Raw genomic sequence first — 17,864 nt, 5'->3', positions numbered from 1 at the left:
CAGCTTCTATAATATTGTAAGCAGAAAAATATCTTCACAAATGTCACTAGTTATTTCCTTTAATTTTTGCACAAGTTGATCTGTATATCTTCTTCATTAGCTGAGAGGTATTAAACATGACCATTGCAATCCACTCACATTGTCAGATCAACTTGAGCTCTTTGTACCAGGCCCTTACAAAAGGAAGAAGGGCCTACTCAAAGGGAACAGTGAATAATAGAGAAAACTTAGAAAGAAGACTAAACAGCTACCATCTCCCCCACATAGCCTCCTTTTTAACTCTAAGGTAGTATATTCTCAGAATCCACAGTCTCCCTTGACATGACTGTGGCTGGGACAACTGTAGGATTAGAACATCTTCTTGCAACAAGGCTTGACTGATGCTGAATCTCCACTCCTGCCCTTTTGTCCAGAGAGAGGTGAACAGGGAATAAGGCAGCCTCAAAGCGTCATCTGAAGCAGCGAGCTAGATCCAACGGCAACTCCAACCTGTCCAGGGTGCAGGTCTCACCGCACATGCATTCATCAGAGTAGGACCTCCTCATTAGTGGTGTATCTGCCCCAGGACTATTGCATTAGGAGCAGAAGTTTACTTCCCATAGGATTATTTTCTCCTAAACCCACCTAGAAATAGATTATAGACTCAATGGTTTTATCTTTCTTATGAAGATAACATTTAACTAATTAATACTGGGACTTAAAACATTTTTGTGGTCTGGTTTTACTCAAACAAGCACCACCTAAACAAGTAGAATATTCAGATAGTTTTTAAGAGTTTGCAGAGAAAAAAAGATGTATGGGGTGAGGAAATACAGGGAGCAAGGGGCTTGGCCTCACTGATAAAGCAACTTCTGAGCAGAGGCATAGAAGGAGGTAAAGAGAAGAGCCATGAGGATATTTGTAAGTGCAAAGACCTGAGGCATTGAATGGCTTGCAAGTTTGAGGAGAAGCAGAGACGAGTGTGGCTGGAGATGAGTAAGGAGTGAGGGGAAATAAAATCAGACAGGTATTGTGTGTGTGTGTGTGTGTGTGTGTGTGAGAGACAGAGAGAGAGTCAGAGAGACAGAGAGCACACGACATCCTATGTAAGACTTTATAGACCTTCCTGACAATTTTGTCTCTTACTCTGAATGAGATGGGAAGTCCGTGGACAGTTTTGAGCAGACAAGTTACAGAAACAGGCATTAATATTCTTTAAAGACCATTGCAGTTGCTGTGGTGAAAATAGATTAGAGGAGTGCTGTGGTAGGCAGAATTCCCTCCGCCCAAGATTTCTGTCCCTTGGTTATCCAGTCAAACACGAATGTAGGTCCTCTTGGAATTAAAGTTATCAATTAGCTGACTTTACAATAGGGAACTATCCTGAATTATCTGGATGGGACCAATCTAATCACTTGGGCCCTTGAAGATGGAGAAGCTTCTCTGTCCGGAAAGAGAAAAAGAGAGGCGGAACAAGAGAAAGGCCGGGGAGAGATGAGGCAAAGGGAAGGTCAGAAAGATTTGAGAGAAAAGAGGGCCAATGAGCTGAGGAGTACAGATGATCTTTAGAAGTTAAGAACAACCCCCAGCAAACAGTCAACAAGGAATTGGGGACTTCAATCTTATATTCAGGTGGAGCCGAATTCTGCCAACAACTTGAATGAGCTTGGAAATAGATTCATCCCCCAAACCTCCAGAAAGAAACAGAATCCTGTCTTGACACTTTTAACTTTGTGAGATCCAGAGCAGAAAACCAGCCAAGCCTATCGGACCGGCATGGAATTGTGAGATAATAATTAGTGCTATTTTAAGTTGCTGAGTTTGTGATAATTTGTTACAGTGGCAACAGAAAACAAATACAGGAATAAGGGCATTAATTAATAAATTATTGCAAAATTCTAACAAAGTCGGTGGCATGGACAAGATAATGGTATGGAAATAATAAGTGGTCATATTTTATATATATTTTGAAGGTAGAGCCTGAAAAATTTGCTAATGTGGTGTATGATTGGGAGGAAACGGTGACTCCAAGACTTTTGGTCTTGGAGTTTTTCATTTATTGAGATAAAGTGAACTGGGGAAGAAATAGTTTGCAAAAATGAATTTAGAGAGGGAGGTAGGAAGCAAATTATAGAGTATTCTGAGTCATGTTAAAAATTTTGAACTTTATATTAAAATTAAAGGAAAATTACTGAATACTTTTAAGTAGTCAAAGGTTAGAATCAGATGGCCATTTTAAAAAGATCACTCAGGAGCCCCTACAGGGTGAAAATGATGTAGTGAAATATCTCCACCCAATATAATAAGGTAACTGGAAATTTTTTTTCCACATTTAGGAAGACCAGGAAAGCCAGGATTCTCCAAAGTGGAACCAAGTAGAGTTTCCTAGCTGGTAAGAACAGAATTTCTCAAATATAAGTAATAAAATAACAGACGATCTCAAAGGAAAACATCCCCATAGGTTTTCAGGATTTATTTAAAATATTTTAATTATAGTTACTTAAATGTGTAACAACACTAGGCATAAACAAAGTATAATTATTGTTCTTATACCACTATAAAACCAAATAAACTTACAAAGTAAGCACTAGGAAAAATATAACTAAAATTTAGAACATAAATAAACTATTATGAAAGATGTTTGTGAAAACTAAATTGTCAAAGCTTGATTTAGCAGTTAAAAGATGCAGTCTGTACAAATGCCTGTTCACAAATGATTTGTATGAAACGATGTTACTAACATCAAAGCTTTGCTTGCTAGCTCAAGGTAATCAGATATGTTGTCAAAATTTTGCCAATGGGCAATCGTTAAAGGGTATTTTTAATGAGGCACAATTTGATAATTCTGTAAAGTTTACTTACTGGTATCAAGATGATATAGCATTGCAACATCATAGATATCTTCATTAACATGGTATGTAATAGTTCTTTTGGACTTTCTTCATCATATATTTACTTCTCCACTTATTACCAATGAATTATCGCAAATTGACACATATAAAGGTGGAATTTGTTTAATACATCTACTTACAACACAGCCCACTTTATTTGATAATTAGCATGCCTATATGCAAAAAAGGCAAAGATAAGAAGATAAAATGATTAGAAAGGAAGAAACAAAATTGAAATTACTTGCAAATAATATTTTTGCATAAAAACTAAAGATGATTCTTTAGATAAATTAGAAGAATTAGCAAGAGAGTTGGAAACCAAATTAAATAAATATCAGTATGCATCTCACATGCCAGCAGTAGTTGAAAAATAAAATTAAAGAGATTATTTAAAGTAGCATTTAAAGTAGGTACAAAAACAAGTACCTAATAATAAATATAACAGGAGATATGCAATACCTTTCTGGAGAAACATAAAACTTTTCTGAACGACAGTCTAATGACATGGAAAGCCAGACCAGGTTAGAAAATGCAATATTTTAAAAAGGTCAATTTCCCCTAAGTTGATTCAATAAAATAGTAACCCTAACCCCAACAGTATTTTTCTTTGAAAATTGACTCTCTTTTTTATTTTATAGATTCAAAGAACCAAATATAACAAAGACACTTTTGAAGAAAAAATAGGTGAGAGTGACACCCCAATTGTACATGCTTTATATAAGGCATTATCAAGCTAAATTGATTAATACTATAAGGTGTTGGTGCAGGCATCGAAAAATAGACCAATAGAAAAGATTAGACTCCCAAAACACACCCATCAATATATGCGCTTTTGAAACAAGATGAGGTGGGGTCATACTGCAGGTCCATGACGAAATAAAGATTTTTTTTAAAAAAAAATCAATCTCAGAAATTGGTTATCCTTTTAGACAAATGTAAAGTTTATGTCTTTCTCATGCCATGTAAAAATAATCATAGCTGGATTTAAAATCTAAATGAGAAAGCCAAAATTATTAAACTTTATAAAGTTAATAAAAGATATATCTTTATGACCTCAGGGTAGGAAAGAATTTTGTAAATGTGGTACAAAGAACATAAGCCATAAAAGATAGATTAATTGAATTACATTAAAATTAAGAACTTCTGCTCATCAAAAGATACCACAAAGAGAGTAAAATGACAGTCTACAAACTGGGAGAGAATATTGATAACACATCAATAAGTTGGGAGAAACTAGAGCTTCTTCTTAATGTGGGAAGGACCTAGATTAAAGGGAAGGTAAAGACAAGGGCCAGGGACAGGACATTGTGACAATCAGTAGATTGAGGTCTTTTGGGGAGAAGGAAAAGACATCTGATCATTCAAGTAGGTACTTGCCTTTGATAACTATGGAAACACTTGTCCATTAGCAGGAAGGATGAAAAAGATGGGTACAGATACAGGAGTAGTTGTAGACTTGCTGGTGCTAAGATGGAGGAGCTTATGAGTAATAGTTTCTATTTTTTTTTAATTTTACTTTAAGTTCTGGGATACATGCACAGAATGTGCAGGTTTGTTACATAGGTTTACATGTGCAATGGTGGTTTGCTGCACCTATTGACCCATCCTTTAAGTTCCCTCCCCTCATCCCCCACTCCCCAACAGGCCCTGGTAGGTGTTGTTCCCCTCCGTGTGTCCATGTGTTCTCATTGTTCAACTCCCACTTATGAGTGAGAACATGCGATGTTTGGTTTTCTGTTCCTGTGTTAGTTTGCTGAGGATGATGGCTTCCAGCTTCATCCATGTCCCTGCAAAGGACATGATCACATTCCTTTTTATGGCTTCAGAGTATTCCATGGTATATATGTACCACATTTTCTTTATCCAGTCTATCAGTGATGGGGATTTGGCTTGGTTCCATGACTTTGCTATTGTAAATAGTGCTGCAATAAACATACGTGTGCATGTGTCTTTATAGTAGAATGATTTATATTCATTTGGGTATATACCCAGTAATAGAATTGCTGAGTCAAATGGTATTTCTGGTTCTAGATCCTTGAGGAATTGCCATACTGTCTTCCATAATGGTTGAACCAATTTACATTCCCACAAACAGTGTAAAAGTGTTCCTATTTCTCCACAACCTCACCGGCATCTATTGTTTCTTGACTTTTTAATAATTGCCATTCTGACTGGCATGAGATGGTATCTCATTGTGGTTTTGATTTGCATTTCTCTAATGATCAGTGATGTTGAGCTTTTTTCTTTCATATGTTTGTTGGCTGCATAAATGTCTTCTTTTGAGAAGTATCTGTTCATATCCTTTATCCACTTTTTGATAGGGTTGTTTGCTTTTTTCTTGTAAATTTGTTAAGTTCCTGTAAATTCTGGATAATTAGATCTTTGTCAGATGGGTAGATTGCAAAAATATTCTCCCATTCTGTAGATTGCCTCTTCACTCTGATTATAGTTTCTTTTGCTGTATAGAAGCTCTTTAGTTTAATTAGATCTCATTTGTCAATTTTGGCTTTTGTTGCAGTTGCTTTTGGCATTTTCGTCATGAAGTCTTTGCCCATGCCTATGTCCTGAATGGTATTGCCTAGGTTTTCTTCTAGGGTTTTTATGGTTTTGGGTTTTACATTTAAGTCTTTAATCTATTTTGAATTAATTTTTGTATAAGGTGTAAGGAAGGGGTCCAGTTTCAGTTTTCTGCATATGGCTAGCCAGTTTTCCCAGCACCATTTATTGAATAGGAAATCCTTTCCCCTTTGCCTGTTTTTGTCAGGTTTGTCGAAGACCAGATGGTTGTAGATGTGTGGTGTTATTTCTGAGGTCTCTGTTCTGTTTCTTTGGTCTATATGTCTGTTTTGGTACCAGTACCATGCTGTTTTGGTTACTGTAGCCTTCTAGTATAGTTTGAAGTCAGGTAGCATGATGGCTCCAGCTTTGTTCTTTTTGCTTAAGATTGTCTTGGCTATATGGGGCCTTCTTTGATTCCATATGAAATTTGAAGTCTTTGTTTAAATTATGTGAAGAATGACAACAGTAGCTTGATGGGAATAGCATTGAATTTATAAATTTCTTTGGGCAGTATGGCCATTTTCACGATATTGATTCTTCCTATCAATGAGGATGGAATGTTTTTCCATTTGTTTGTGTCCTATCTTATTTCCTTGAGCAGTGATTTGCAGTTCTCCTTGAAGAAGTCCTTCACATCCCTTGTTAGCTGTATTCCTAGGTATTTTATTCTCTTTGTAGCAATTGTGAATGGGAGTTCATTCATGATTTGGCTCTCTGCTTGTCTATTGTTGATGTAAAGGAATGCTTGTGATTTTTGCACATTGATTTTGTATCCAGAGACTTTGCTGAAGTTGCTTATCAGTTTAAGGTGTTTTTGGGCTAAGATGATGTGGTTTTCTAAATATAAAATCATGTCATCTGCAAGCAGAGACAATTTGGCTATCTCTCTTTCTATTTGAATACCCTTTATTTCTTTCTCTTGCCTGATTGCCCTGGCCAGATCTTCCAATACTGTGTAGAATAGGAGTGGTGAGAGAGGTCATCCTTGTCTTGTACCAGTTTTCAAAGGGAATGCTTCCTGCTTTTGCTCATCCAATATGATATTGGCTGTAGGTTTGTCATAAATAGCTCTTGTTATCTTGACATATGTTCCATCAATATCTAGTTTATTGACAGTTTTCAACATGAAGGGATTTTGAATTTTATCAAAGGTCTTTCTGCATCTATTGAGATAATCATGTGTTTTTTGTCATTGGTTCTGTTTATGTGATGGATTAAGTTTATTGATTTGCATATGTTGAACCAGCCTTGCATCCCAGAGATTAAGCTGACTTGATTGTGGTGGATACATTTTTTGATCTGCTGCTGGATTCAGTTTGCCAGTGTTTCACTGAGGATTTTCGCATCAATGTTCATCAGGGATATTGGCCTGAAGTTTTCTTTTTTTATTCTGTCTCTGCCTGGTTTTGGTATCAGGATGATGCTGGCTTCATAAAATGAGTTACAGAGGAGACCCTCCTTTTCAATTATTTGGAATAGTTTCAGAAGAAATGGTACTAGTTTCTCTTTGTACCTCTGGTAGAATTTGGCTGTGAATCCCTCTGGTCCTGGGCTTTTCTTTTTTTGGCTGGTAGGCTATTAATTACTGCCTCAATTTCAGAACTTGTTATTGATCCATCCGGAGATTTGACTTCTTCCTGGTTTAGTCTTAGGAGGCTTTATGTGTCCAGGAATTTATCCATTTCTTCTAGATTCTGTAGTTTATTCGCACAGAGGTGTTTGTTTATAGTATGCCCCAATGGTAGTTTTTATTTCTGTGGGTTCAGTGACGATATCCCCTTTATCATTTTTTATTGTGTCTATTTGATTTTTCTCTCTGTTTTCTTTTTTATTATTCTAGCTTACTGTCTATCTATTTTGTTAATTTTTTCAAAAAACCAGCTCCTGGATTCATTGATTTTTTTGGAGGGTTTTTCATGTCTTTATCTCCTTCAATTCTGCTCTGATCTTAGTAATTTCTTGTCTTCTGCTAGCTTTTGGATTAGTTTGCCCTTGCCTCTCTAGCTCTTTTAATTGTGGTGTTAGAGTGTTGATTTGAGATCTCTCTACCTTTCTGATGTGGGCATTCATTCCTATAAATTTCCCTTTTAGCACTGCTTTAGCTGTGTCCCAGAGATTCTGGTACATTGTCTCTTTGTTCTCATTGGTTTCAAAGAATTTCATTATTTCTGCCTTAATTTCATTATTTACCCAGTAGTCATTCAGGAGCCGGTTGTTCAGTTTCCATGTAATTGTGTAGTTTTGAGTGAGTTCCTTAATTCTGAGTTCTAATTTGATTGCCCTATGTTTTGAGAGATGGTTATGATTTCAGTTCTTTTGCATTTGCTGAGGAGTGTTTTACTTCCGATTACGTGGTTGATTTTAGAATAAGTGCCATGTGGCACTGCAAAGAATGCATACTCTGTTGATTTGGGGTGGTAAAATTTGTAGCTGTGTCTTTGAAATAAGCCCAATGATTGCAGTGGGATCCTGGTGTGCCTTCACTAGTAGTGGCAGCTACAGTGGCCATGATGGTATTGGAGAAAATGCACAGTAAGCATGAGGATTGTAGTCTCTCAGTGGACAGGAGAGTGGGGTCTCCAGGTGGTCCAGTTTACTCTTCCCATGAATCATTTTTTGTTACATGTACTTTAAATAGTTGTCCATATACTAGCTGATAACTATTGTTCTTTCCTCCTTCCCCAAGGCAAAAGATACTTAACTTTTATTGTATTTTAAAAATTTCCTTAAAATACAAAGATCTTTTATAGATTTAGAGGGTACAAGTGCAGATTTCTTACATACATATATTGTGCTGTAGTGAAGTCTGGGGTTTTAGTGTAGCCATCACACAAATAGTGAAGAAATTTAACTTTTAAACTATCTTATTTAAATACTCGAAGTTGTGTCATTTAAAATTGCATATAAATGTTTAAAAGTATAAGTAAATGACTTATTTACTCTGACTGAATATTGAAACTGCTAGTTGTGTTGTTTTGGGGCATCCACTGGGTGCCGTGATAATTACAGATAAGAAGGCAGTGTCCATATAAAAGAATTATACTGTATGTTAAAAGGCACATAGCATAATGGAAAGGTTTATGGATATGGCTGGGCAGGTGTGGTAGCCTTATTACGTGTATCAGCAAGGTTGTTAGTTGTAAGCAGTAAGGCAAATGTTAGCTGATTTTGGCAGAAAATATATTTAAGAAAAGAAGCATGGGCAGCTGAGGGGCCCACAGGAAGGACAGAGGCAGAGCCACCGTGTGCTGACAGAGCCCTGCATCTGCCAGGGGCACCTTTTCCTTTTTCACATGAAGGCCCTTGACAGACAAGCTGTAGCTTTGGGTGGAGAATCCAGTATAGAGTTACAGAAGGTAGAAACTGCCTCATCACACCAGAGGGCTTGTTTGGGGAAGCCATGCAGTGCTCACACCGCTGGCATTCCCACTACTACTGCCAGAGAGTGCATCCTCCACTGTTGCCAGAGAGTGCATCCTCCATATCTCTGTGGCTCCAGGGTGGGGTGTGTTGGGCTTAACTGCAAAGAAGGTGGGGAAAGCAAGTTCCTGACCTATTCAACTTTAATAATGAGCAGAGCCTGAGTCTTCCACTGAGACTCATAAGGTGAGGAATTCCCTAAACACTGAAAAGGGAGTCAGATGCTGAACAGCTAAGAATTGCCACACCATTTATTTGTTGTTGTTCTTTCCTGTCCTTTTTGTTATTGTTGTTGTTTTACCTTTATTTCATCTTTACGCTGGCATTCTGAAACATAGATAAATGAGTTAGTGCCTAAATGCAATGGAAGACTACAGGAAATCAGCACAAAGCTAAAAAAGGACCAACCCATGTATAAGTGAGGACCTTAACTGAAAAAGCAAATTATTTTTGCAATAATTGTATTGTCCTTCAGGCTACTGATATTTGTTCCATTCACATGGATGACTGTGTGACATGAAGAGATGTGATTGTTGAGGTGTTAGTTTTCAATAAAAGCACTATATATGATTAAGCTTAACTCAATTTTTTATTTATTAAAATTTGACCATACTATATTATTACTATTGTTATTATCTATATCTACAATGTATAATGAATAGATGTAGCACTCTTCATCCTTGAAAATGTTGTCATTTGATTTCTCGCTTTTTCTTGCCTTTTGTTTTCTTCTTTTCCATCATTTTCTTCCTGCTACCATAGCAACATGTATCTCAACCATAAGCCATCTGAACTTGATCCTGGTTAAATTTAATTTAATTCAGTAAGTATTTATTATTTGCCTAATATGTACACCACATCACAGATGTTCTAAAAAATTCAGCAAAATTATTTTTTCTCACTTCTCACTTCTCACAGCTTATAACATATCAAACTGCACCAGATAGATAGTTGATAGAAATGGTGAGATGAATGGACAGATACAGGCAAGATACACATAAAACAAATGAATCAAAGTTAACCATCAAATCTCAGTACAACAATCCTCTTTGTCACAACTTCTTTGTTATTGTTGCTGTTACTCTTTTATGTCTAAAACAACCTTATTTTAGTATACAATTCAATATCAAACTTTAAATCCCTTTAGAAATTCACTATATAGAAGATAAAACCAATGATTTATAAATAAAAGAAATCATATTTCATACAAGAAAAAGTGTTAGACATGCCTTTTATTTTTAATTCTTTTTTCTAATATTTAGCAAATATATTCTCATAAAACAGTGAATGATTTTAAGAAACGTGCATTAGAGATTAAGAAAGAAAGTTCTGAGGCACTTATAATTTATAAGAATTTAATTAAGATGTAATTGTTTAAATATGTTGTTTACAATTAGAGTCAACTTATTGGTAATATCACCTTTTCAATGCTTAATCAGGGCTGCAGTACCTCTGCCCTAGGAGGGCAATCATTTAGTGCTTGCCAAAGCCCAGCAGAATAGGGCTAAATGGCCACTGTGAGGAGCATGTTAAAATCTCATTAAGACTCTAATAAGAATGCAATTATAGCTTTTAATCTAAATATTATCTTGTCACTTAACATTTCTATAGACATGAATTAACTATTACTAGTAAATTTATGATGAGTTGAAGATACTTCTGCAAATGACAATTGGTGATGGTGGTGTGATAAAGACAGGGCTAACTAACACATGCTGGAAGAAAAAGACTCTACTCTTTAAAAACAAATAGGTTACACATAGAATCAACCTAAAATATCAAGTTCTGGGATTTGAACTTGGAGACATTCAAGCCAAGTATGCACAGCTGTGCTCTGGTTATATATTCTTAGTCTGACTGGTGCCCCCTTTCCTATAGCTGCTTTTCCTAGCCTCATCATTTCTTTCAAGTCCCCTACTCAATTCCATTGCTTTTATGAACAAATGACATTGCCTCCTATCTTTCAGTGAAAACAGAAGCTTTCAGGGTAGAACTCTAGCAAAGTCCCAACATTTGTACTGATGTAAAAAGATGTGTAATTATTTGCTTAATGTCTTTTCATGTCTCCTGCTCCAGGAGATCAGGAATGGAACCTGGTCACCAGTGTCCCCAGGACCCAGTACAAGGTCTACCAGGGGTTCACTAGGTATGTATTATCTAAATGAATGAACATCCTTCCTTCCTTTGTTTATATTTTTTTGTTTTAAAAACAAGAGCTTTATTTTGAATATAATATATGATCATGGTAAAAAGCCAGAATAGTACCAACTTATATGAAAGGAAATGTTAGTTCCCCTCCCTGGTAAATTCCACAGTCTCCCTTCCTTACTTCTTTATTTTACAGCTTCAGAAGCTACCCTTCCCCTGCACCGCAGATTTCATCCTTTTGTTGTGATCTCCTCTAGGAAACACTTCTTCTTTGTGTGGACAGCCAGGGAGCAGGGCTTGGCAGGGCAGTTACACAAAGTGGCCAAAAGAGTTGCAACAGCTGAGGGTGAAGGCAGCAGTATGGCCAAACAGAGCAGTGGCCAGGTGCCAAAGATGTTAAATCAATCATCAGGTCTTAAGGGTGAAGAAAATAAGAGGCAAAGCAAAGGTCAGAGGAATGCAGGAGGAAGTCAAGAATGGAAATGCAAGGCACGACTAAGTGAGAAGGTCCAGGACCACATGGGTGAATGGGAAAAGGATACTAAAAAAGGCATTTAAAATTTTTATTTTGGGGGATATCACTATGGGGGATATGCACCAGTGGGTTAATGAAGGCTGGGTTGACACTGACCCCTCCTCAGCTTCAACCCTATTAATTATTCTCTCTCTCCCCAATATATTGAACACCTCCCTTTTCTCTAGTTGTCTTTTTCAGACCACAAATATGTCGTCTTTTAACCTAAAAACAAAAGAAGAAAAGAAACCAAAAACCTCTCTGTCAATCTGGTCTTCCCCTCCAACTACCTCACCCAATCTCTGTTCTGCCAATTCTAGACACATTTCAAAGAATAATGTAAACTCATGGCTGGGCACAGTGGCTTATGCCTGTAATCACAGCACTTTGGGAGGCTGAGGCGGGAGGATAGCTTGAGGCTAGAGCTCGACACCAGCCTGGGCAACAAAGCAAGATTTCATCTCTACAAATAAAAAAATAAAAGTTTCTGGGCGTGGTGTGTTCCTGTAGTCTCTGCTACTTGGGAGGCTGAGGTGGGAGGATCATTTGAGCCCGGGAGTTTAAGGTTGCTGTGAGCTATGATGATGCCCGTGTACTCCATCATGGGCAACAGAGTGAGACATTGTCAAAAAAAGAAAGAAAGAAAGAAGGAAAGAAAAAGAAAGGAAAGAAAGAAAGAAAGAAAAGAGGGAGGGAGGGAAAGAAGGAAGGAAAAGAAAAGAAAAGAGAGAGAAGGAAGGAAGGAAGGGAGGAAGAAATATAAGCTCACTGTATTTCTCATTTCCCCTTCACTATCCAGCTTAATTGATCTGCCCTCTATCCCACTTTATTGAAAACTGTTTTTGCCAAAGTTGCCAATGACCTTCTTATTTCTATGATTAGATTTGGATGACATGCTTCATTTTTATCTGAACTGACTCTGTGAAGGTCTGATGCTGTTGCCTGCTTCCTCCTTGTTTTGCCTTTCTGACATGACCCTCTGCTGGTTCCGCTCCTCTCTCTGGCTTATTCTTTTATTTTCTTTGTGAGGCTGTATTTCTTCACTCATTTATAGATATATATATATATATTTTTCTATGGACATCCAGGTAACATGGTATGGTAGGGAACTGGTTGTATGTGTTTCTCCATTTGTTAGCATTTGAGTAGTCAACCTGCCAAGGCACCTGACCCTGAAACACCTTCTGTGGATGGCTGTCTAGGATTTCCGCCCATCCCCACCCCAACACATACACTTTCAATTATTTCACTACTTCCTTTTTCTTACAAGAAAGCATCTTTGTTAGCCATTTTGTAATATTATTACTATGATTACAATTTATTGAGCACTTGCTATTTACCAAGGATTCCACTGGGTGCTTCACTTTCCTTCATCTATTTGTTTATTCAGTTATTTCTTTAGTCTGTAAATATTTACTGACATTTATGGCACAGGCACTGTGGATATATAATCTCTAGTTGTTAGAAGTAACTTAGAAGTAGCATATTGTTATTTTACAGATGATGAAAACAAGGCTGGGGGTTGTCCAACTTGCCTCCAGCTCCAAGAACACTCAACAGGAAGACCCAGGATTTGAATTCACACCTCTTTCCCTTTCATTAATATACCTCAAAAATATTCTATCTTTCATAAAGCAACTTATGCCAGGTTCGTTCCTACCCTTTATCTCATTATACCAGTGAGAACATTAGCCTATGGCCTGATGCCACCTTTGAAAACAGGAGGGGAGGATTTATAGCAATGAAAACTCAAAATTCCATAACTTTGTTATTAATACCATCACATGTTTCCACAAGATCCAGACAAGGCTGCTTATAAATTATGTAGCTTGAGAATCACTTATTGATTCATGTCTTTATGGTGTTTACAATGTAGTGGTAGGGGCTGGGGTATATTTTTACATCTGAGAAAAGGCCCAGGGAAGAAAAGAGTACGATTAAATAAAAGCTATTAACAAAGAACTGTGGCCAAGATTGATGGGGGGGGGGGGTGGTGGTGAGCAGGATTAGGGAAGCTTCCCTAAAGAAGTGATATGTGAGTTGAAATATGAGAGATGAATAGAAGTTACCTTACAAATGGCAGAAGAAGGACACTTCAAGATGAGGGAACAGCATGTGTGAGGGATCTGGAGGAAGAAAGTGTGATGCTTTCAAAACCTACAAAGCTAGAGCACAGAGTGAGACATAATAAAAGAAGCCAAGAGACAAAGGCTGGGCCAGATCATGCACACTATGCATCATTCTGTTTATCTTAAGAATGATGATCCAGCAGGATGGAGATCATATAATCAGATCGGTGTTTTGAAAAGTTCACTCTGGCTGTGATGCAGAGAATCTGCTGGAGGGGCCCAAGAAAAATGCATGCAGAATAGTTAGGAAGCTATTGCTGAAGTTGGAATAAGAAATGATGACGGTTGGGACTAGTCGAGTGGTCACAGAGGAAGAGATAAGTAAATGAATTTGATACATATTGAGGAGGTACAATCAGGAGGACTTGCTGACAGATTAAATAAGAAGTTGATGGAGGAGAAGTTATCGAGGTTAAATCCCAGAAGTCTGAGATGCCTAATTTGATAAATGATGGTGCCATTTTCTGAGAGACAGAAAAGCAAAGGTTAGGGAAATCATGGTTTTGGTGGGTCATGTGGGTTAAATTGAAGACTTTGTAGTGTGATAAGATAACTGCTGGATGTATAGGTCTGTAACTCCAAGCAGAGATCTGAGTTGAAGATATGAGCTCAGGAGCTGTCATCAGTGGAGCAGTAATTAAGCCATGGGCATGGATGAGATCAAGCAAGGAAGTCATATAGAGTGAGAAGAGTAGAAAAGAGAAGAGAAGAGAAGAGAAGAGAAGAGAAGAGAAGAGAAGAGAAGAGAAGAGTAGGGCCTAGGATTCACCCATCCGGAATGCCTTATGTAAAGGATTCATTTCCTAGCCATTTAAAAGGAAAACACTTTCTGAAGAAATTTATGTGCTTCTTAATATTTCTCTTAACCAAGTATTAAAATCTTAAGTTAAAAAAATCTACATCTGTCTGGCTTCAAATGAATCAAATGTAAGGTTTTGCTTATAAAAAAATTCCAAAGCATGAATTTATTTAAGAGTGAACACATGGTGTTTGTTATAGGTCTCTGTACTTTTGTATGAATGAAATATTTCATAATTAAACAACAGCAATAACAAAAATTTCCAGGGAATAAAGCCTAAGCCAATAAAAACTCAGCCCAGAAAATTAAATACCAAAAGCAATTTTAGGGAAGAATAAAGGATTAGAGGCATTGCCAAGGAGCCCCTTGGCCCCGATTGAAAACAGCTTAGGTACAACCTAGAAAGATGTACCCTGAAAGATTCTGCTGATAACTTTTTAAGGTAGAAATTTCTAGCATTATAGGGGCCACAATAAGTTAAACTTTGGCTCTGTTTATATTTCAGAGCAATTAGAAGTAAGAAGCTGGCTAATATTATTTTCTTTAGCTGTGCAGAAAGGTGGTTGGTTTGGTTTAATGAATGTTACTCTTCTGAGCCTATATGCACAGGAATATTATTTAAAATGTGGAAGAAAACTATGTCTGAAACAAGAGTGGTGATCTACAAGTGATCTCTAATGAGAAGTGGCTTTGGTAGTATAACCAAATAATGAAACTACGCTTCTACTCCCCAATACTATCTACTACTACCATCACTAACATCCCTTCCTCTCCACTACCCACAAGAGATGGTTTTAGAAGGGATCTTTTCTCTAAGAGCTTACTCAGGCTCTTGTATTAAAGGACATATGGCTTAGTATTGGAGGTTTCTGTACCTAACAAAATGCAAACTATTGTTCTGAGAAACTATCCTTGAGAAATGTGAGACAATTAGGAAAAAGAAAGGGGCATAGCTATAACTCCCAATGGTGAGGTTGTTTCAAAAGAAACTGAGCATGGAGGGCTATACCTAGCCTAGATTATTCTGCCAGACTGGGGTTTCCCAAGCCCACTTTGGACCATCCTGTTGGAGTTTCTTCCATGATGTTACTCTAGTAGTAAATAACTCAGACCTAGGAAAATAGTTAATAATGATTCGGTCCCATGAACTAGCTGATGGGGAAAGGGAAAGGTCCTTGGGGTGAAGCCAACCCCTGGAGTACTGTCAAGGCTTGAAGAAGAAAGCCTCCCACAGGGCTCATGGACTTAAGGTAGAGTCTAAATTATTCATGAGATGATGGCTGTGAATGGTTTAATTTCTTAAAGACTATTATTTGGCACAGGAAAAGTATGTTTAGCATATAGCTGTTTCTTCCTTATGTGCTCTAGTTTCTTTTCATTTCTGCCAAACTTTCAGCAAAATGTGATTAAGCCATATAATTTTATGTAGTGATATATAGAGAAAAACAAGGAGGTGACAAAAATGGAAGTATTCATCCACCCTCTGAAGTGGGTTGAATAGTGTCCACCAATAATCCACTTAATGATGTAATCTTATTTGGATGAAATGTCTTTGCAGATGTTAAGGTAAGGATCTCTAGATGAGCTCATGCTGGACTAGGGTGAGCCCTAAATCCAATGACTAGTGTCCTTATAAAGACAGAGGGGAAGACACAAAGAGGAAGAGGCCACATGAAGACAGAGGTAGAGATTGGACAGGCCCACAAGCTAAAGAACTCTCCCTAGCAAAACATATACCTCTACAAAGGCCCTTGCAAAGGTGGCAGCATTTATTTGAGAGTGACCGGAATTCTTGTTTTAAGCTGTAAAGAGAAGCAAAGTAGGCAATGGTCTCTGGCCAAGAGCAGTGGAGCAGAGTTGAACATGCAATTTGAAGGATCAGTAGTCAAGCGGACCACTTAGAAGCAGACATAAGTCAACTCCTTTTCTCCTTTCTTAAGAATGCTAGAAGGAGGGGATCCAAAGGAAGAGAAAAACTGATGCTTGGGTTCTGTCGGAATCTCCCTTCAGATTTCAGGATAGCGTTGCTCATATTCTCTTTCCCTTCCGTTTTTCTTCTCATCACCTTCAGACTTCTCTGCTTGGCAGAGCCTTATGTCTCTCCTATGCCCACATTCATCTTGTTCTGAGGCTTATAAGCAATTTTGAATAAAATTAGCTTAAATTTTGGTTAATGTCATGTGAATTTCTTGGGCAATTTCAAAGAATGAAGTATCAGGTTAAAAATTTTTTTTTTTCCTGTATAAAAAACAGCTTTACTGAGATATAATTCACATACCATATAATGTACATAATTTAAAGTGCACAATTCAATGGTTTTTAGTATATTCACAGAGTTGTGCCACAATTACCATAATCAATTTTAGGACATTTTCATCACTCCAAAAGGAAACCTTGTACCCATTAACAGTCACTCACTATTTCTCCCCATATCCTTTACTTTATCCCTCATCTACAGGTCTAGGCAACCACCAATCTACTTTCTATTTATAAATTTGCCTACTCTGGACATTTGATACAAATGGAATCATACAGTATGCATTTTTTCTGGCTGGCTTCTTTCACTTACCATAATGTTTTAAATGTTCATTTATGTTGTAGCATGTATCAATTCATCATTTCTTTTATTGACAAATAATATTTCATAGTATGGACATACCTTATTTATTTATTCATCAGTTGATGAACATTAGGATTGTTCCCACTTTTTAGCTATTATAAATAATGCTGCTATAAGCATTAGTGTACAAGTTTTGTGTAGATGTATGTTTTTATAGGAATGGAATTGCTAGATGACATGATAGTTCTTAGTTTAACTTTTTAAGGAGTTTCCAGACTGTTTTCCAAAGCAGCTGCACCATTTTATATTTCCTCCAAATGTGTATGAATGTTCCAAATTCTCTACGTTCTTTCCAACATGTTGATTATGGTCATCCTATGGAGTGAAGTGGTTTTCATTTTGTAACCCAAATCACAGCATCATGCAGTATATCCATGTAATAAACCTGTACATATACCCCTTGATTCTTAAATAAAAGCTGAAATTATAAAAATAAATTAAATAAGCAAAAAACAGGGCTATTTGCCTTTTATGATTGAATAGCAGGAGTTTTAAAATTATTCTAGTCACTTATCAGATGTATGATTTGCAAGTATTTTTTTCTATTTTATGGGTTATGGTTTCATTTTATTGATGGTATTCTTTAATGCAAAAAAGTTTAAAATTTTGATGAAATATAATTTATCTAATTTTTTCCTTTGTCACTTGTACTTCAGTTATCATAAAAAATCATCCCCTAATCCAAAGTATTAAAGTTTTACCTCTAAGTTTCTGAATCAGGGTTTTATAATTTTGCCCTACTCTTAGGTATTTTATTCATTTTGAATTAGGTTTTGTTTATTGTGGGAATAGGGGACCAACTACA

The 17,864-nt window shown here is 36.9% G+C and overlaps 1 protein-coding gene across 2 annotated transcripts in view; it reads left to right on the top strand.

Moving 5' to 3' along the window:
• SLC38A4 (solute carrier family 38 member 4) overlaps positions 1 to 17,864 on the top strand; it is a 259,413-nt gene that overhangs the window by 135,002 nt on the left and 106,547 nt on the right. For both annotated transcript variants that reach the window (XM_063711664.1, XM_063711666.1), the window contains one exon: positions 10,926 to 10,995. The gene's annotated coding sequence lies outside the window, so the exon portion shown is untranslated. The remainder of the gene's footprint in view (positions 1 to 10,925; positions 10,996 to 17,864) is intronic.

This window comes from Pongo abelii, chromosome 10 (assembly GCF_028885655.2).
Source record: "Pongo abelii isolate AG06213 chromosome 10, NHGRI_mPonAbe1-v2.0_pri, whole genome shotgun sequence".
Taxonomy (NCBI): domain Eukaryota; kingdom Metazoa; phylum Chordata; class Mammalia; order Primates; family Hominidae; genus Pongo; species Pongo abelii.
Note: the sequence above shows the minus strand (reverse complement) of the source record. Positions and strands in the feature narration are given on the sequence as shown.